The sequence below is a fragment of the Sparus aurata genome, chromosome 11 (genome assembly GCF_900880675.1).
Source record: "Sparus aurata chromosome 11, fSpaAur1.1, whole genome shotgun sequence".
Classification (NCBI taxonomy): Eukaryota; Metazoa; Chordata; class Actinopteri; order Spariformes; family Sparidae; genus Sparus; species Sparus aurata.
This window is the reverse complement of record NC_044197.1, coordinates 34235517-34257617: the sequence shown is the minus strand read 5'-3', so window position 1 is coordinate 34257617 and position 22101 is coordinate 34235517. Positions and strand designations below refer to the sequence as shown.

At 41.3% G+C, this 22101-nt stretch overlaps 1 protein-coding gene across 2 annotated transcripts in view; it reads left to right on the top strand.

Annotated features, from left to right (window-relative positions):
* LOC115590955 (uncharacterized) overlaps window positions 1–22101 on the top strand; it is a 47294-nt gene that overhangs the window by 7123 nt on the left and 18070 nt on the right. The gene's annotated exons all lie outside the window — the stretch shown is intronic.

The window sequence follows — 22101 nt, the reverse complement described above, 5'->3', positions numbered from 1 at the left end:
GTGTTGTTCAAAACATTTCAGTAGGATTTGGATAACTTTGATCCAAAAAAACAGGATTATCCTGATCCCAACAGGAGGTAGGATTTCAAGGTGGATTTCAGGAAGAAAATGTTTTAAAACTTTAAAATTGGTCAAATAATAAATTTCTATCATTTAGTATATAATACTTTTACTTATATTTTGCACTTGACTTGTTTAACCGTTACAGTGATGAAGTAGATAAAGTAGACATAGTCCACCAATTAAGCCTTTCAGTATAGTAAAGTAAAAATAAAATAAAAATGAAAAAAAAAATAAAAATGATCTTACGCCCATGAAACAATTCCCCCAAACAGATTTTAATAACAAACAAAAATAATATATGAAATGTTTCTGTCATTCAACACTGTATATTAATTTCAAAGAAACAATCATCAGAGATGAACCTGTCAAAAATAATTTCTAGCAATGGCATCCCTTACTGCACATCCAGTCAGTCCCTCATTCTGACAGAACGTCAGAGGTTGGCCTGGTTCTTCAACAGGCTCAGGTGCGTCATAAACATCATTACGGAGAGGGACATTGTGCTTGGTAGCGATGCTGTGCAGGACAATACACGCAAGTATTATGTTGCATGCTCCCTGTGGCTTCACTCGCAAGTAGTTAAGGTAGTGCTGGGCGATATGGCCTCAGATCAATATCACGATATATTGAGCAACTCACCTCGATAACGATAAATGAACGATAACTAAGTAACCCCCCCCTCCACTTTGAAGGACTGTAGAACTACACTGTAGTTAAGATTTATATTATTTATTTAGTAGTTAAAAACAACTGATAAGCACACGATTGAACAGCTGAAAAGCACAGATTACTTGAAATGACAACTGAACAAGTTTAAAAGTATAAGATAACTTAAATTTCCTTCAAACACAAAGTATTAAAAATACAGTCTCTTATAAACAAATTCTAACACTTTTAGCTGGTCCTGATCGCTTCTCGCTTTTTTTATTTCTTCGAATTGAATCACGTGGTTGTACTGCAGGTGGTGGAAGAGGTTGGATGTGTTGCCTTGACTTGTTGCAACAGTCTTTTGGCACAGTTTACATTTGACATTTTTTTTATTTTAGATTTCTGCATATTAATATTCATATAAAATAGAGGAAGCACTAAAGTACAATAAACATAGCTGTGTCTCATTCGTCCAGTTTACTAATACAATCTGCTGCTGGAGTCACTGGGCCCCATGACATGGAAGATATTGAAAGAACTGCAATTATTTTGTATTAATATATTTATGCTAAGTAATTTGATGAAGTTCCCTAAATCAGTTTCCAGCGATTCAGTGCCATGTTCTGGGAGGTGAGCTAACCGTCCTCCTGCTGCTCACACTGGGTGAACCTCAGTAAAGTCGCGGCTGGACCCGAGTAGAGCTTAGTAGTTTAGGAGCTTAATCAAGCCCGACCCGACCCGAGCCCATTACATTGAATGCAATTATGAGCCCAAGACCGATTTAAACCCGACAACTGTTTAATACGTGGGCTGTTATAACTGACGTTCTCGACTACAATTGCGAGTTGTTTGAACTACAGAAATCTTAATGAATAATGCAACAAGTGCCGCACTTAATGCACTCGACAAAGCCGACAAATGTTATTATCACGGCCCACAACTTGTTTAAAATGGGTCCACACCTCCGACTTTCCTCCAAACTTGCTCAAAGTTAATTCTACTGTTTTCTTTTTTTCTTTACATCTTCATGTTTCATGTTGCACTTAAGCTACACAATCAGTGATACCGGTAACGCGTTACTAGTTTTGTCATTTTCCTTAGTAAAAAATATATATTTTGCTTTCTTCTTGCGTCTCGGGGAGTGAGGTCACGTACGCGAGAAGTCACGTTTTCCAGCATGAGGACACTCACGTGTCAGACCACGCAGAGACACAAATGCAAACAACAATGGAGGGAGGAGAGAGATGAGCGTTTTCTAGCTGGAAATACAGTCATTATTTTGAGTGAATAAAAAACAAAACACAAATGTTTGATCAATGGACCGGCCGGCCGAAGACAGTGGCCTGTTGCAGCCTTTGAACGCAGCATCATTACACAAACTGTCCGCGTCTCACAGCGAGAGTGGGTTCACTTGATTACTAACCTGGCATAGCTGGTGTTGCATCAGCGGGCGGAGTTTGCCATCAAATTAACGTAAAATAAGCACATAAGCTGGGTATATTAATCAAGTAGACCTAATGTTTGAGTATCAGATGCTTGAGAGCTACTGCTCCGCTGGATTAAATAAAAGTGGGGGGGACAAAAACGGGATTTCGGAAAGTGGGGGGGGGACATGTCCCCCTGTCCCTAGTGGATGTTAGGCCTATGACACCGAATATACCGACATGGGCAAAATGACGTCAGTTATCGTTGTAAATTTCGGTATCGGTAAATTTTCGGTTTATTGCCCAGGCCTAAGTTAAGGCATGCAAAGTGTCTCTTCAGAACTCCATTTAAACGCTCAATTGCACATTGTTTTGCAATGAGCAGTGTTGAAGCGTGCCTGCGCAGGTTTGGTTGCTGCAAGGAAAGGAGACATAAGCCATGGTAGAAGTGGATAGGCTCTGTCTCCTAATATTATGCCATCCGATCGGTTGGTTTAGAGCTCTGATAATCCGGATTTTGTAATCTTAAAAACTGTGTAGCTGGATCAAGGTGATCCAATCCAATGTTGCTTTGAAAAACCGGCACAAAAGTAAGACAGATTAAATGATCCTGGATAAATGTTCAAAAGTTTTGAACAACTGGCCCCAGATGATAAAGTTCAAACCCTGGATCATTAGCCTGCAAACTACATTAGTGCACTAAAGTACAACACAAATGGCCCAGACATGGTGGAGGTCTGTGCTCTAATCAGACCATTTTCTAATAATATAAATTACAATATATATTGTAAATTATTGACAAAAATGTACATGCTATGATTTTATCACTAGTACTAATTGACTTAGTGGTGTTGTTGATCAGCATACTTGTGAACACCAGCGCATGTTATGGTAAAGTTCATGTTACCAGTGTGAACGTTGTGTTTGCATATGGAGATGTGTGGTACCACATCGGACTGTTAAACAGTTAGCTTTACCCCGGACTGCCATGTGCAACTCTGATGGTGAAAATAGTTTGCTTGTCACAAAAAAACCTCACTTGACTTCCATCCGAGGGATATTTAACTCTTTGAACTCTTTGAACAAGCAGAGTTCATCATGTAGGTCATGTCCGTAAGATGCATCTATATCCAACATGTACATGCTCAAATATGGCCATGGTTGGGCTGGCGCGTTTGGGGTCAGCGGGAGGGTTGTCCATGATGTGCTTTTGCCATATGAACACTGCCTTCCTTGGCACAAAGACCCACCCACTCTGTGAAGCATTTGAGTGCTGCCAGGGCAAGCCAATCAGAGGCAACATTGGCTTCATGCCCTTTTTTAAAGAAAAATAAACTAAAATGTATATTATATAGGTCTTTTTTATAATAAAAATAAAAATAATTCATGTTATTGGCCAAAATTGTAGTTTATAAATTGAGTGGTTAAACTACAAAAAAAATACCCAAAAAGTAGTTGAAATACTTGACGCAGCACAAAACATGAATGTAATTTAACTACCAGCAAGTTACAGCAAATTGTAGTTAAGCTATGTAATTCAACTACATGTAGTTTAAGTCTCCCCAACACTGCCAGTAGCTACAAAAAGGTTATAGAATATAACGAAAGTCCAGTTGTCTATAATACAGCACTTAGACTGGTTCTAAATGCTAAAAAAAAGTTAATATTTCTAAGGTTTAAAGACAGTCCTGCTGAATGTTGAAATTTTAAATACCAATATCAAGTTAATGTTACATTAGAAACATGTTTTTTAAAGTAGGGTTAGGTGATTTTGGTGACACTACACTGAATATTAGTGTTATTGAATTGAATAAGAGTGAGAATGGGTGACCTGTGGACCAAGAAAAAGAGTGGGTCGACGAAAGCTAGTGACAAGCAAAAAGCACACAGCATGGACCACATATTTACCGTCACACCACCGGGACCATTCAACTTCGAGCCAAGGTCGTGGCCGGCGTGGATAACATGGTTTGAACGCTTCAGGGTTGCTTCTGGTTTGAAAGAAAAAGACGGGGCATACCAGGTTAATTCTCTGATTTACAAAATGGGAGATAAGGCTGACGATATCCTGAGTTCATTGCAGTTGACGGAAGAGAAACAAAAGGAGAATGATGAGGTAAAACATGCTTTTGATTGACACTTTGTAGGAGTGCATAATGTAATTTATGAACAAGCCATGTAATAAACGATGTCAGGAAGTCAGCGAATCTGCAGAAAACTTCATCACTGCCATGCACCAGCTAGCTGAACATTGCAAATATAATATGACGTCTTACATGAGGAAATGATCCAGAATAGGATTGTTGTTGGCATAAGTGATGCCAAATTGTCTGAAAGACTGAAAGACTCAACCCAAAGTTGGATTTAGCTACATCCATAGTTCTGCAGTCAGCCACTTCACCATGGCAAATAGGTGCAGTGTCTCATAACAATAAGAGACAGGCTTATAGAAAAAAATCTTATAAACATGTGAACCATTCTCAGCCTCAGCTTACCTCAACCAAAAACAGTGTAGGAAATGTGGCAAATCCAAAAAACATTCACGGATCAATTGCCCAGCAAAAGACGTTGAGTGCAGAAAATGTCAAGAGAGAGGACACTTTGTGGCCATGTGCAGATCAGCTCAAAAGTTAGAATCCATTGAAGAGGATGAGGTGGTGGCTTATGTAGGAGCTGTTGACCATGCACAGTCATCTACATGGACTAAAATACTTAACATAAATGGCAGTCCGTTGCACTTTAAAGTGGTAACCAGTGCGTCTGTGACTGCTATCCAAGAAACAGAATACGTACAGGATAGATATGGCAGCCACACAGCGCCGCACAGACCACTGCTGAGCCCCGCCAACCAACCTCTGGATGTTAAAGGGCAAGTGCATGCTGTCATTCAGAGAGGGGACAGAAAGATTGAGAAGGAGGTGTTCATCGTGAAGGACCTGACAACACCCTTATTGGGTCTCTGTCTTCCAGTGCATCTGCCAGCACCCTCAGTTCTCTGAGTGCCTTGGGGGAGTAGTGGTACTGCATATACAAATAATGCAGTACCTCCTGCAGCTTTTTAATCCCTGGCTGTGCTTTAATGGCATCTACCATCCCCAGCTCCAGCCTGTGTGCAACACAGTGGATGAAAAGCAGATGTCAAATCTCTTCCTTGAGCTTTGCAGCCACACCGGTCTTCTTCCCCATATTGACAGCTACACCATCAGTACAAAAGAAGACCAGCTTCTCCTTCCACTTTTCCAGGCCTGCTTTCTCAAACACATAAGGAAAAAAAAGCAATTATTCATTGGCCAGGAACAGCTTAACGTGATCACTGTACTAAATATTGGCGTACCTGACTGTACCACAGAAAGCACACCAGCTGTATGTGCATGCTTGACATCTTCGATGCCAAGGAAGGACTGGACCACTCCCCTCTCCTTACTGAAGAATTTAACATACACTATCTCATTCTCTAGGATCCCACTATCAGTTGCCCCATCAATCATGACGCTGATGTAGTGAGCATTCTTTATGTCAGTAAGGAGTTGCTCCCTCTCCATGTTGTAGATGTCAATTGTAAATCTGGAGGAAAATAAGTGCATTTAGTAATAATGAAGAAATTGAAAAAGGTAATTAAGTTAGGAATTTAGTTGTAGTTCTCACCTTGCACATGCCTTGTCTGACTTGTAGCAGTTTGGCATGTTTGAGCCAGTCCTGCTTTTGAGCTGCACCAGGTCAGGAAGGTCAGTAAATGGCTTCTCTTTCTTTACTACATAGTAAGCTGTGTGGAACATGTTCTCCATTTGCTTCTTGAAGCCTGCATGCATGTCAAAGTTTACATGTACACCAGCTAACACAGCAGGGGTTTCACTCTCTGACTTCTTCCTTTTCAGGCAGACCTGGGGCCGTATTTATCAAGCTTCTTAGAATTACTCCTAAGAACCCTGCTAAGAGTTGACTTATGAGTAAAAAAATTCTTCGCTGAAAGCTGCACTTAAAAGTTAGTTATCAAGCATCTTACTCACACTTTCAGCGAAGTGTAGGACTGAATCTTAAGTGTCACTCTCAGAGCTGAATTACGACATTACTATGTGCCGTCAACGGAATTTTAGGTGACGTCACTTCTGTGTCCATAGAAATGACCAATCACGGGAGGGAATCCGTTGTCTAAGAATAAAGAAATATCTTAGAAATATTTAAGTGAACAATGGGAGTGTATATTTTGACAATAATCTACAAAATAATACAAAACATATCGGCAATTAATCAATAATACATGTTTCCTTATCTTTCCAATTCATTAATTAGGCAACTAACTTGAAACTGGTGTGGGTGGCTCTATATAAACTAGCCTACTGCAACCACATGCAGAAATCAACATGGAATCAAAAAGAAAACACAATTGGTGAGAGGAGGAGATAGTGTTATTAGTGGAGCTAGTCGAGGAAAGGAAGCTCATCATTAAAGGCAAGTTCAGCCCAACGCTTACCAGCCACGATAAAAAACAGGCATTAGAAGACATAGGGAATCAACTATATGCTTCTCAAGCCTTCTGCCATCGGTCACCAGCTGACTGCGAGAAAAAGTGGTAGAAAAAGTCTTTGCCAGGCGGAGGACCACCTGGCAAAGACTTCAGTGCAGTTGCAGAAGTTGTGGAGCGCATTCTTGGAGAAGATACCCCCAGCAACTCTGGGTTGGACGGCGGCCAGGATCCAGCTGCGATGAAGCTTGAGTTGCTTTCAAAAGCGTGAGTTCACAAAGTATTCCTGTTTCAACTCTATAGGGATATTGCGCTGCTCCTAGGTGCGTTTTGATGAGAGATACGTGCGTAATTGTTGTTGGATATTTGCCAGGCTACTGTTCAGTAAATGTCTAAAATGTGTGTTTGTTCAACTTTTAACCATAACAACAATAGAACCATTTCTGATATTTCAGCCATATTCTTTATGTTTCAGTTTGGATTGAGATGCATTAAGAGAGTCTCCTATGTCCCCGGGCATCTCTGACGCGCACTCTCCCTGTGCTTTGACGCGGTGCAGCCAGGCCCAAGCACTTCGTGTGAGGCAACGGCATCAATCTCGCCTCAGTGCCATCCCCTGCTGGCAGCTCCTAACCTGTATCTCCCTGTATCTGGGAGAGTAGGAGTGATTCTTAGACTTAAGAAAGTTGATAAATAGCTTTTATTCTTAAATTTGAGAGTAGGACTAAATTTCACAAATTCTCAGGACTTAAGTGTAAAATGGCACTCTAAGACGCTTGATAAATACGACCCCTGATGTGAAGTGCTGTTTTCATGTGGGTCAAACCCAGTAGCCCTTTCTGCCACATGGCCCTTATAGAGTGGAGAATTCCTCAAATAAACAAGCAAAAAAAACCTCACAACTCACATCTCCTGCCTGTATTCATCATAAATATAAAAAAATAGCTACTATAATTTCTATAAAGCAAGTGTTTATCATTAGATTATTAAAATAATTGTATCATAATAATTCCAAGTTATTAATAATAATATAATAACAATAATAATTCAAACGCCGATCTACAGTGTGTCACAAATGGGACACGTGCTTGCAGATCTGCGTTTTCAAGCCTCCGTAGTTACACAGCATGCGTTATCATACACTTCTGTTTATAAACTTCAACTTTTCTCTAACTTACTTGTCTGCAAAGGTGGGCATTGCCCTGCATAGTTCGCAATACACCTCATTCTTTTCCTTGTCATATCCCAGCCAGTTCAGGCGGTCTCTCCACTGAGGCTGGAACTTTCTTGCCCTTTTCTTTTCATAATTCCTGTCACTTTCTCTCAACTCCTCTGGTGCCTTTTTTTTCTTTTCTTTTTGTTTTTTGCCTGGTGTTTGGATGGGTACTGGGGTTTTTAGAAACATTACTGATGTCGGGAACAGAAACTCCGTGTCAACAGTCAGCAGCAGTGAGCGAGCGGTACGCATTACGCGGGACAGAGCGGGCTGTGCAGGTGGTGTGTTTACGTCCCAGGGAGAGCACAGCTCTGGCTGTCTTTGATCGGGATCACGCAACACTATGTGTTAGTGGTAATAACCGAGAGAATTTCACAGAAGTCATTGCAAAACACAGTACCACAGGGATTTAATGTGAATTTTTTTTATTTTTTTTTTGACCAAATATATTTTTTTTCAAGGCATATTTTTCACTGGCCCCACCGGGCCAGTGCTTGGAGCGTTCTGGTGGCCCGGACGATTTTAAAAGTACGTCCGGGCTTCTTGACGGCATTGACGGAGTCCTGTGCCATGCTGCCGATGAAATTCAAAAAAGCTGCACTCACTCTAAACGAGGAACGCCAGTTTGCTATGACAGAGATTCTTTTCCCGGGCCATGTTATAAATTCTCAAGGAATCAGAGCACACCCGTATGTGGTAAAGGCAATCCTTGACATGCGTGAGCCGAAGGATGTGGCGGAGCACCCCAACAGAAAGCATTTCTTGGGACACAGAAAGAACTAGGGTCAGAGACTGTGTTAGCCCAGTACAGCCCAAGTCGCAAAACCATTGTATCAGTGTGTAGGAGATACACTACTATAATAAATGCAATTAATCACTGGCGATTAATAACACACTCGTAAATGGGGCACAAATTCCATGGTTTTACCTATTTGAATACTCCAGAGGGAATAATGAAATCTGACTGGACAAGTTTAGCTTGGAACAGTTCTATTCATTTTCAAATCAATACTCAATCTTATATCTTAAAGCAGTAATTTCTACACAATTCCCATCAGTTCGCCACATTGAAATTATTAAACCTGGACAGACAACGACAGACAGTTAAATATGTTTATTAACAAGAAAATTCAGGGTAAATAAATGAAATGGCAATTTAAATGAATAGCAAAAGGTAACAGAAAATGTGAAGAATGTGCAGATGGTGAGATTACGGTTCAGGTGGAAGCCTTTAAATATTGCAAGAGTAATTTTAATACTAACAAGACCCTAACTGAATTTCATTTAATCTCAAATGATAGTAATCAGAACCTAAGACACCAACTTTTGTTTCACGTGTGTGAATCCAGCTGTATGGAGATATTCAGCCTACTTTGTCTTGGAGTCGGAGAGTCCAGAGCTTTGGTATCCTCTCTGGTCTGCACTGCCGCACTGCGGGTTCGCAATGCCGGTCCAATAGCCAGAGGGAAGTCGCGGCTCATCGGGTACTCTGTTGACTAAACTCTAGATTCGCGGCCCAGCGGGAAGTCCGCTAGTGAGCGTTGGGGGCAGAGCCGGTCGTGGCTTGGCACAAAAGTCTCTCTTTCATTGGAAACTGCTTGCACAGCTTCTGAAGCAGCCAATTACTGCAGTGTCTCCAACAATGATGATGGTCTTAATAAAGATTTCTTCTACGTTCTGTTAGAGCTTTAACAAAGGTGAAGCCTTAAAAGAAGTGATTCAATACCTCAAGTCATAAAATTGAGAAAAACCAACACATAATTGATTACTGCAGAGATCACTGTGTTAGAGCTTGTTGCAAAAATAAAAGTAAAGTAAAAGATAAAAAATTTAAAAAAGAACGTGAAAAATAAAAAGGAGGGTGTGATTTAAAAAGAAGAGGAGAGAAGAGTGAGACAAGAACATGTCTCTCTGTTTTATTACCCCTGCTGGCAGGCAGACCAGAAGGGGTGGGCTGACAGCGTTCAAACCTTAGATGGCCTTATAAGTCTAAACTCATGAAACTTAATCAAACTAAACTACGGTTCTAATGTTTCGTGATCATGTTTCACCTTTCCAAGAATTTCACCATGGCTTGATAGGTGGACTTTGTCTACATCAAATAACATGACAGGATTGAAATCACGTAAGATTCAAAAATAAGTAAAACTTGATCAAACCATAAAACACACTTGAATATGCAGTAGAACTGATGACTTGTACATATTTCTTCTAGTTCTAGCTTTATACTTGTTAACAAAAACATGTCAGAGACATTTTACTTGTAAATAACAAAAGTATCAAATACAAGATTTCTTTGGAGGGTGTATCTGTTGATTCGATCAAAAGAGACACAGAACATCAGCCGCCATTACCTAATTTGCAATTTCATAGACATTCAATTATAACACATCTTCGTGACAAAACAGTTCTCTGTTTCTTATGATGTGTAGAAAGTACATTCCTTCATGCTTGATCTCGATTGACCTGAGAAAAAAGGAGTGCATCTTCTTTTTTTGGGGGGGGGGCGGGGGGCGATGCAAATGCCGTTATACAGTTGTGACCAAAGCCGCAACAAGATATGCCCAAAAAGAAAGTTTTAGCTGTGACCAGGGTGTATGAGCGCATGCGAAGATACTTGGCCTGGACCTTACCATAAGAACTGATCACAAGCCACTCATAACCAATGTTGGGGAGACTTAAACTACATGTAGTTGAATTACATAGCTTAAATACAATTTGCTCTAACTTGCTGGTAGTTAAACTACATTCATATTTCGTGCTGCGTCAAGTACAAGTATTTCAACTACTTTTTGGGTCATTTTTTGTAGTTTAACTACTCAATTTACAAGATTGAGTAAGGCATGAAACACGTCATGACATGCTAAGCCAATGTTGCCTCTGATTGGCTTGCCCTGGCAGCACTCAAATGCTTCACAGAGTGGGCAGGTCTTTGTGCCAAGGAAGGCAGTGCTCATATGGAACAAGCACGTCATGGACAACCCTCCCGCTGACCCCCAGATGCGCCCTGGAACGCACCAACACAACCATGGCCATATTTGAGCATGTACATGTTGGATATGGATGCATCTACAGACAGGACCTACGTGTTCACATGTAAGCTCTGCAAGCCAAAAACAACAGATATGTTGAATTTTTTCAACTTTTTCCTCTCGAAGTTGAGAGGCATATTTCTGCTGGCAAACACATTTTTTGTAGGCTGTTATATTTTGTTTCATATACACCATATGTTGATTTCTTTAACGCTGAGTTAAATGAGTATAATGAGTATAAGTAGTTGCTAAAGCTACTTTTTTTAGCAGTAGTCTTACAAACTACTGCCAGGCTGAACTACATGTAGTTTTACAAGCTATGCTTGCAAAGTAGCTTCCCCAACACTGCTCATAACACTCCTGAAGACCAGAGCATTGGATGACGTCCCTCAGAGGATTATCAGATTCAGACGCAGGTTATTCAGATTCAGTTTCAACATTATCCATGTCCCAGGCAAAAACCTGATAACAGCTGATGCCTTGTTCAGAGCGCCTCTTCCAGCTGGACAGCTAGAGGGATGTAAAGCTGACCTGGACAGCAAAGAAGAAAGCCTGCCAGCCACACCAACAAAGCTGGAACAGATTAAGAGTGCACAAACCTCAGACAACACCTGCAAACGTCTCAATCGTTACATTGCAAACGGCTGGCCTGAACATAGACAAGATGTGCATTACATGCTGCAGCCCTACTGGGTCGAAAGGTCAGTCCTGCATGAAGGAGGACACCAGTCCCCGTGTCACCGGAGCAGCTACAACCACAGTGGCCTGATTTCAAGAGATTCAGCGAAAAGGACACAATGTTGAAACTGCAACAGCAACAAACATTCAACTGGAGACACTGTACTCAAACCTTGCCACCTCTTTAATCTGGACAGCAGGTGTGGATGAAAAAAATGGAGAAAAAAAGTCACAATTTTCTGTTTGAAAAGTGAAATGTTTATTAGAAAAGCCATGCTCTGATTTTTTGGAATCTAGTGAGTAATGTTAAGAAAAAGGTTACAAAATGGCTTCAGTGAAATATAATGTCTTCTGTTAGCTTCTCAGTTTACATTTACTGTTGAATGTGTTTCATTGTCTTGAGGTTCTGCCAAAACAGTTTACCTTTCATCTAAAACAGGAGTCTCAAACTCACTTTACCTGGGGGCTGCTAGAGGCAGAGTCTGGGTGAGGCTGGGCCACATCAGGTATTACATAAAAAAAGCTTTGTTAAAAAAATCCAATCTTCTCAAATGTCAATATTAACAGTTCTTTAACTTGAATGGGTTCTTCTGAACATGAATGGTTCTTCTGAACATGAATTGTCCTGAACATGAATGGAACTTTCTTGTTACATTCAAGTCCTTTGAATTAATTTACTGAAAAGATTTGTTCAAAGGATGATAAAAAATATAAACTGATGTGCATTCTCTCATTGAAATAAATACACTCCCTTTCCGGTAGTGAGGCGAGCAAGATGGCTGCTTCATTTTGAGCTCCAGATAGCAAGTTAAAATTATCCTCTTTAATTCACTAATTGTCACACAAATCGTTGTAATCATTTTGGAATGAGTGGGGGAATGAAAACAAGAAGTCAGAGGAACTGTGACGGACAAGAAGGAAAGAATTTATTGGAGATGGACGACGCCCATCGTTCAAACGACGACCCAGCAGAAAACATGTGCTCAGTGCTATCAGTAAGGAAATACGCGATTTCAGGGCTGAGCATAAAGCTGACTTCCATAAACTCAAAGAAGAACTCAAAAGAAGACATGAAAGCCGAACTCAAAGATCTGAAGCCAGAAATTTACCAAAAACTCTCTGCTAACTCCACATGGATGCACGGTCACAAAACTAGACTGAATGAAGCCGAAGCACGAATCGGTGAGGCTAAGACAGTTAACATGTCTATGAAAGATGTGTTGATTGAATCAATGAAAAAACAAAGCCAGGCAGGAAAAACTGACAGATCTGGAAGGACGAACTAGAAGAAATAACCTAATAAGCTACAACATGGAAGCGCGTCGGGGAGAGGAGGGAAGACTGGAACGAGACCGGGCGCCGAGCAAGGCAAAGATTACAGGAGTTTGAGCGGACCCCCTCCAACAAAATTTTCTTTTGTTGCGGTATGTTAAAATTCATTGGCCCCAGTGTAGAACCAGCAGTGTTAAGCTAAATGACTATTATGCAACTTTTGCCCTTGGCAGAAAACCCAGTGGGCTTATATGAAGCCTTCACCTAAATAATGTTAAAATTTCACAATATTAACATACAAAAAATCATATAAGTACATAAAAGTGATAACAAGCTAATAGTAACAAATTATATATAATAACAAAAACATAACAACATCAATATAAAAGCAGAGAATGTAAGTGTGTGTGTGTGTGTCCATGAGGGGAATATTGGTTTATACACACAAATTATTAATTCCTTGAGCATGTGTAAATCAAAGTAAAACATGGAGACATAGACAACAATACATGAAAAAAAGCAATTACTAAACTGGAGACACGGACAACTTTACATGAAAAAAAGCAATTACAAAACAACAGTTAAATGATCTTTTAAATTTCTTTTGTAGCATTTTATAGAGGAACTGTTTTTTGCCAGATGGGGAAAGCCATTCCATAATTTGGTACCCCTAGATCTTATTGAAACTTGACCTCTGCAAGTAAGAAATTTAGGAGGATGAAGATCTGAAGATTGATGAGTTGAGTGGGAATGGACCTGTGAATTTGTAGTTGTTGAAATGAAGGAGCAGATAAGATGTGTGACTCTAATCGAGTTACAATTCTAAAAAAACGTTACCGGAGGACCAAGATTTTGTAGAGAGTAGTAGGAAAATTACTCGCCCTAACTATATTACAATATGAAAGATAGGGATAGGGATTAAACTGTAATAAAGAGCAGTGGCGCTGCGAGAGTCTGCTGGGGCCCTAGGCAAAAATAAAAACCCGGGGCTCTTCAACCAGCATTCATCACAATTATTTTATAAATAATCTGACATCAAAACATTTTTATTAAATCTCAACATTTTATTTCACTAGAATTTTCAAAATATACATATAAATAACAATGTTGGTGTGTCTTCCTCCGGCTCATGATAGGCAGGCGGTGGGGTGGCCGCTATCCCACTGGAGGTGGACGTTGACGGAACTGATATGACAAAAAAAACCCAACAAAAAACAAAAAAGCAGGGTAGATATTGTGATAAAGAATCTTTAGAGGGCATGGCATAAAGAAAGGTTAACAATTAAAGTGGAATTCTGTACTTACAGTTTTCATTATCAGCAGTTATTTAACGTTACTGACACTTAATCGTCATTATCTGCTCCACACTTACCACTGTCTTGCTTTCTTTTTTCTTCTTTTTTCTTCTTTCTCCTTGTTTCTCTTTCTAGGAGGAGATAACTCCTCTTCATCTTTCTTCGTGGACGCCAACTTCGATTACTGACGTTAATGTCAACGTACGCGTGTCATCCAAATTAGACGGGGATGACGTGGGGCTCCTTTAGGGAGGTTTCCTACTGACATGTTATTGTAAATCATGTTTTGGGAATGGATTGGGGGCCCCAGTCGACAACCATAGACTGTATTATTTATCATTGTATATATATTGTTGTGGAGTACAGCTTGTCAGACTTCAGGGCCCCGTAAATTACGGCCTGAGCCCGGGGCGGCTACAACGTGAGACATTGTTGTGGGGTACAGTTTGTCAGACCTCGGGGGCCCCCTATCAGCCGGGGGCCCCAAGCAGTTGCCTGCCTTGCCTGTTCACAAGCTGCGCCTCTGATAAAGAGTAAGGAGACAGTTTGAGGTGACAAGATGACTGACCCTCCTTATTAAACCAATAGATTTATTGATTTTTCTGCTAACCCAGTCAGTTTGTTCTCTCCAACTCAAACTCTCATCAACAATAATTCCCAGGAATCTTGTAGATGACATTTGAGGCATCTCAACAGACTCAATTTTAATATTAGATAAATCCTTAGAATATGATTTTTTGCTGCTGAAAATGATAAAGTTAGATTTTTTTATATTCAAAGATAATTTATTTAATCTGAACCATGTAGCGTAAGCAGTTAAACCAACATTAGCATTCTTAATCAGTGAACTGAAATTTGAATGAGAGAGAACTGGAGTTGTATCATCTGCAAACATTATTGAAGAAAGGATATTAGAGACATTAGACAAATCATTAATATATATAAGGAATAATAATGGTCCCAGAATGGATCCCTGCGGAAACCAACAGAGTAGTCTGGCTTTGTTGGGATAGCAACCTGTTACGGCCCTTTGGGCCTCTCATCCATGTTCTTCTGTAATGTGTTTATCTGTGTGTGTGTTCCTGAATGGTGATGTGCCAGCGCGCAGGGCGTCTCTCAGCCGAGGACATATAAGGGGCCTGGCCTTTGAGAGGAGCAGCAGAAACTTTGCTTTGTCTTTATGTTCTGTTTGATGTTGAGATTATTCTGAAATCGGTTGTTTGTTTGACCGAATTAAAACAATAGACGCAAATCTGATGCAGAGTCTCTCAGGCCGTTTCTTTGTTACCTGAGCTTGTAACAAATGGGGGCTCGTCCAAACAGTTTGTCCGCCTTTACGCATTTACCTGTGTCGGGCCTACCTGTACCTTTTATTCTCAGTGCAGCAGGCCACGGCAGGATGCGCATCTTTGTTTTTTACCAGGCCTAAAAATAAGGCCTGATCGTTTCATCAGACGGAGTGAAACAATCTGCTGCTTAAATATTTGCTATAATAATTTAAGTGGAAAGTGGCATGTTGAGCAGTCGGGTTGGATAGACGCCTTGATTGATTGTTGATTTATTTACATTTTCTATTTGTTTGTTATTTATGCATGTTGCCTCTGTTTTTTCCAACAGCTACAGGAAAAGTGTTATTTGGAGTAAGGAGCGGTGCGCAATCTTGTGCGCCAGAACATCGGACAGTGAGGTGGTGAGTTCAGCGGCATATTTGCCAGGCCTTTACCTTTCCTTTTGGGCTTACTTAATCGTTTGTTTTCGGACGTGTGGTTTATTTTTTTTTAACAGTTCCGCATGGCTAGAGCAGTTGTCTCGGGGGCACTCCGAGGCATTGGTGGAATCGCAAGTTTCTGGTTGTTTTGCCATACCTGCAGGCTTGATGCTTAATTCATGCCACCACAGGCTTATTCGAAGCTTTGCGAGTAGATAAGTACGTGGGTTATTTTGTTTTGCCTAAGGGGAAGTGGTCATTGATCTGTGCTTGTATTATCGCTGGATTTCCCAGTTTAGTTTTGTGATCTGACTATGGGGTAAATTGTCTCCTAGACTGTTGTTGTGTTGTTCAGTTGGTGAGATGCGTGCACTTGACTAAATAATGACATCACTTGTGGATAAGTTCGTGGAGGAACCTTCCAGGGCTGTGTTTGATGTATTGACCAAGGACCAGTTGATACAACTGCCTGATCATTACAAAATTTAAGTCTCATTTACACGTCTTAAAGGTGATGTTAAAAAGACAGTGAAGTCGGCTTTATGTGCTATGTGTTTGATTGAGGCGTCCAATTCTGCGGAGGATGACAAAGAGCCTCCCGTTTTGAACGAGGAGGAAAATCGTCTGTCTCCTACGCCTGCAGGCAGCTTGAATTTTGCAGAGCAAAAAGAATTGCTTCATATTCAGTTGGAGAATGGAAAACATTTACATCAATTGCAACTAGATAGGCTTCAGTTTAATGAAGGAAACGAAAGTGCTCGCCGAGCATTGGAGAAGCAAAAGCTCAAGATTGAGGCACAGCCTTTAGATCTTATTCAACATGGAAAAATGCATACATCAGGGGGGTATTCCGGAAAGGAGGTTCAACAAACTCTGAGCCTAACCCTGAACTCTGAGTTGACCTACCCTTTGTAGTGAAACTCTGAGTTTTCAGTTCCAGAACAGCTGATCTGTGTTAGTAAGTCGACTCTGAGTATGTTAACTCTGAGTTGAGCTTGTGCCTGACAACTAGTAAAAAGCCATCATTAATGGAGCTCCGATACAGTGATTCACCATGGTAACAGCGGAGAAAACAGTAAGCAGAGATTTTCTGGGGAAAAAAAGACAGCTGCAGCCGTAATCACTGACAGTGTTTTAGATGTGGTTGTCTTTTCATTTTGGATTTAACATCACTTTCTTTTATATTAGCCTTTAAGGAAGTGGTTGAATGTTGTTCAGTGTTTTGTTTTATTTTATTTTAGGCTATTTTATTTTATTTAAATCAGCTGAAAATTAGTCTTGCGATGGCTCCTGACTTTGGTTTTATTTCACATATTAAACAAAGGAAAAGTTTATTCAGTGGATATTTTAACTTGTAGTAGATTTTACCACCAACAGATGCTGTTTAACACTCATCTCTGTCCTAACATCCTGCTCAGTAGATGAACATGAAGTGGTGCTCACCTCCACCTCCAGCACGTCCGACAGAGGCAGAGGAGTTGGTCCTGAGTCAGGTCGCTGGGTGACCAGAGGCTGAGGGCGTCACTCACCCCCAGGACCCAACATAAGAGGCAGTCACACACTTACTGTCTACAGATTGTACGAGAAGTCATTTCATCTTATACTCAATGGTGCTAGAAACACAGACTTTGAAATTACGTTGTTGGAAAAAATACAATAGGCTATACTATCCATCCATCCATCCATTATCGTCCGCTTATCCGGGGCCGGGTCGCGGGGGCAGCTGCCTGAGCAGGGACACCCAGACTTCCCTCTCCCCGGACACTGCCTCCAGCTCTTCCGGGAGGATCCCAAGGCGTTCCAAGGCCAGCTGAGTGACATAGTCACACCAGCGTGTCCTGGGTTTTCCTCGGGGTCTCCTCCCGGCGGGACATGCCAGGAACACCTCCCAAGGGAGGCGTCCCGGGGGAGTTTAAGTATCTTGGGGTCTTGTAGGCTATACTAATGGTTACTTTTGTAGCTGTCTGTGGGAAATAAAGAAAGCCAAATGAAATGTGAGTTAATTATCTTTTTCTGGCTGCTGGAAGGTGATTGATTAACCTGCGAAGTGATTAAAAAATAAATACAAAAAAAACGAAGAGGATTGTTCAGATCTGAGAGCACGTCAGCGATGTCGTGTCGCCTGATATTCGCTGTGCGGCCGAAGAATATAAATGACGGACTGATGAGAAGCGGCCTGCTGCTCGGTTCAGTCCTCGTCAGGGATTGAGAGTTCATCTAAATGAATCTAAATTCTCCTCCTGGTGTAAAACGATGTGAATTATTTCTGCTTCAACATGATCGGACTGAGAAGGGAAGGACAGCCACTGTCAGACAGCTCCGTCAGACTCAGGGTTTCTTCAGGTAAACCTGCCAGTGAGCAGGTTATGTTCACAGAGTAAGTTACCGCAGTAACAGACCCAGAGTTTAAGTAACCTCTCTTTCTGGAACTGAAAACTCAGAGTTTCTCTCATCTCAGGGTTAACAAACTCAGAGTTTTCACAAAACCCGCTTTCTGGAATACCCCCCTGGTGGAGTAGAGGATAATAAGGAGATTGTCACTAGTCTACGCTTGATTCCTCAGTTTAATGACAAGGACGTGAATATGTTTTTTCTCTTGTTTGAGAGAGTGGCAGATGTGCAAGGCTGGCCTAGTTCACACCGTGCGCTTATGCTTCAATGCGTTCTTATAGGGAGAGTGCAGCAGGCTTTCTCTGCTCTGAGTTTGGAAGACTTGCGTAAGTATGAAACTGTAGCTTCAGTCGGAGAAACAAGCTAAGGACGAGGCTGAGGCTGTGGTGTTGGTAGATGATCATTGGAGCCAGCGACACCAACAGACTCAACAAACTGATCAGGAAGGTTGGCTCTGTGATTGGCTGCAAACAGGACACTCTGGAGGCTGTGGTGGAGAGGAAGACACTGAAAAAACTTTTATCCATCATGGATAATCCTCTCCACCCTCTCCAACTCACACTGGTCAGACAGCGGAGCACCTTCTCCGGAAGGCTGCTTCAGCTTTGCTGTCGTAGCAACAGATACAGGAAATCTTTCCTGCCACAATCCATCACTTTATACAATAACTCTCTCACCTCTGCCTGACCGAGAACTCTGGTCTCTCTACTGTTTTGTTGTATATATTATTATTGTTTATTGTTTATAGCACACTGTGCACTGTATATATACACTATGTATATATTGGATTCTATTTATGTGTTTTAAGTGTTTTATTTGCGGACCCACTACTGCTGTAACAAAATGATTTCCCAGTCTGGGATCATTAAAGTAATTCTATCTATCTATCTATCTATCTATCTATCTATCTATCTATCTATGAGTATGAGTTAACTCACAGAGCTCACATGCGCTCATCAGAGGGACATAAAGGTGTTGTCTCTTTTTGGAGAGATAAGAGTCTGAGGGTTGATACGCCTCAACCTCCTGGAGATCGTTCAGTAGGCAAATCTGACGCAGAAATGTGCTATTACTGTCATTGGAAGGATCAGTGGAAAGGGAACTGTCCAGTGCTGAAATCTAAGTCCAAAGCCCATGTTTCTTAAGTGAAGCCTGACATGTTGGCAGCATCACCTCTTAACTTGGATGTTAATTCACATCCTGTGGGACCGAATTCTAATTACTCTATGTTCATTTCAGATGGTTTTGTTTCCTTGTTGGGCAGTGAGAAACAAATTCCTGTAAAAATCCTGCGTGACACAGGAGCGTCAGAATCTTTCATTTTGGACTCTGTGTTGCCATTTTTCGTCCTTTTTCAATTTCTGATAGGTCTTTGGTTCAGGGAATTGAGCTAACTACCTTTAAAGTCCCTTTACACAAGATCATGCTATTATCTGGGTTAGTTGAGGGGGAGGTTGAGTTAGGAGTACGTCCTGCCCTCCCTGTAGACTCTGTCTCTGTGATTCTGGGGAATAACTATGCAGGTGTACGTGTTTGGCAGAATAACCCTGTGCCAGTAGTGTTGTCTTCTCCTCAGAGAGATGAAACTGATGATTGTTCAAAGCAGTTCCCTGATGTGTTTGAGGCTTGTGCTGTGACCCGCTCGGTGACTCGTGCAGCTGCAAGCATCAGAAAGCCTCCGCGTACCACCCTCAGAGCCAAGGTGCCCTTGAGTGTTTCCATCAAAGGTTATAGTCTCTCCTTCGTGCTTACTGCATGGAGTTGGGCCGAAGCTGGGAGGACGGATTACCTTGGTTGCTCCTTGCTTCAAGGGAGGTGGTACAAGAAAGCACTGGGTTCAGCCCAAATGAACTGGTCTTTAGCCATTCGGTGCGTGGTCTTTTGCCTGTACTGAAGGATGGTGCAGGCCTTAAGGAGCCACCAAAACTTTTGTGTGACTATGTTAATGGTTTTAAATCAGGATGGGAATTGATAAGAATTTTAACGATTCTGATTCCATTATCGATATTGCTTATCGATCCGATTCCTTATCGATTCTCTTATCGATTCTCATTGAGTGAGGCAATAAGGACGAATTTGTTTGTTTGTATGAACTCCCTTTAATATCTGATCAGAAGAGGCATCATAGATTAACACAAATTATGTGTAGCAACCTCAGAACAAGCCTAAAAGTAGGTGAGCTACTTCTCAAAGTAAGGTGCAGGGACTCATAGCTTAGGGCAGTGTTCCTCAACCAGTATGCCATGGCATGCTAGTGTAGAGCTTAGATCGGGCCCAAAACATCAAGCCCAAGACGAGCCCGTGCATGTTGTGTTAGAGCCCGGCCGGACAACACATTAACTGTAATTATGAGTTGTTGTCACTGCCCACGACTTGTTTAAAATGGTTCCAAACCTCAGACTTTCCTCCAAACTAGCTCTAAGTAAATTCTCCTGTTTTTTCTTTTTTTCTTTACATCTTCAAGCTCCATGTTGCACTTAAGCTACACAATCAGTAATGCCGGTACCGCTTTACTAATCTGACCCCTTTTTTCAGGAACGAGTAATCTAATGCGTTAATATTTCCAAAACAGTGATCAGATTGAAGTGACTTATTCAAGTCACTGTGCGTAACTGTTATTTTTGTCATTTTCCTTAGTAAAAATATATATTTTCGCTTTCTTCTTACATCTTGGGGAGTGATGTGACGTATTGCCACAAGTCACGTTTTCAGCATGAGGGACACTCACGTGTACCCCACGCAGCGACACAAACACCAACAAGCCCGAGGTTCGGGTCGGGCTCGGGCAGAGAATCTAAACTCTACGCTAGTGTCTGCCTTGTCAGATGATCAAGCGTGCCTTACCTGAGTAACCCTGCCTCTTTGAAAGGAGTAGCTGGAGGTGCACGAGAGCTGCTGCAGCCCCTGAGCCAGCCAGACTCCAGCCGTCAACATCATCTAAATTTGACGGACAATGACAATGGAGATTATTCGTGTAGTAAAAGTTGAGACAATGAAATGGCACTCACATTAACTAAGTAGACAGAGCCCTGTCTGCCTAGAGAGTTTAAAGTTGGGTGATAAGGTGCTGGCTCCTCTGCCAGTTACCACCTCACCGTTTCATGCCAAGTTTGCTGGTCCCACACACTGTAATCAGGGAGTTGTCAGATATTAATTATATGATCACCACTCCTGACAGGCGAAAAAGCTCCCAGTTGTGTCACGTGAACCTGCTTAAGCCATATCATGAGCGTTCTGATTGGCCTTGCAGGTGGCGTATTCGCACAACCTGTGGCCTTAAGTGATAGTGTAGTGTCTCCTGTCTCTCCTTTTGATCCTTCCGGGGCAGCGCAGGAACAGGAGGATATCAGGGCTCCTGATAATGGTGTTCTGTGACGGTGTTCTGCAACTCTGAGACCTTGAAGCAACTTCCACAGTTGTTACAGCACTTGTCTGATGACAAGCGTGCTGAGTTATTTAATTTGATTAATGAATTTCCCATGCTGGTTTCAGATACTCCCACTCAGACCCATTTGTTGCAGAACGACATAGATGTTGGTGAGGTTTCCCCAGTCAGACAGCGGTTTTATCGTGTTTCTCAGGAAAAACGTAACACAACCCTTAACACAAACAAAATGTCTTGTGTTGGAAACATAATTTTTCAACCATCTGTACATAGTGTCATGAAAACCGTATTTATACATCTTTTCCAGTAATATATGATGATTTACTGTATCAAAAGCTTTTGAATAGTCTATGAAAATACCACAAGTAAATTCATCATTAAGTGCAGAAGTAACTTTGTCAATCAGGTGAAGCAGAGCCTTATAAGTGGAGTGTTTTTTTCTGGAAACCACATTGGTATTTAAAAAAAATTGAATTAGAATCTAAATGACAAAGAACCCTTTTGTATATCATTTTTTCTAATATTTT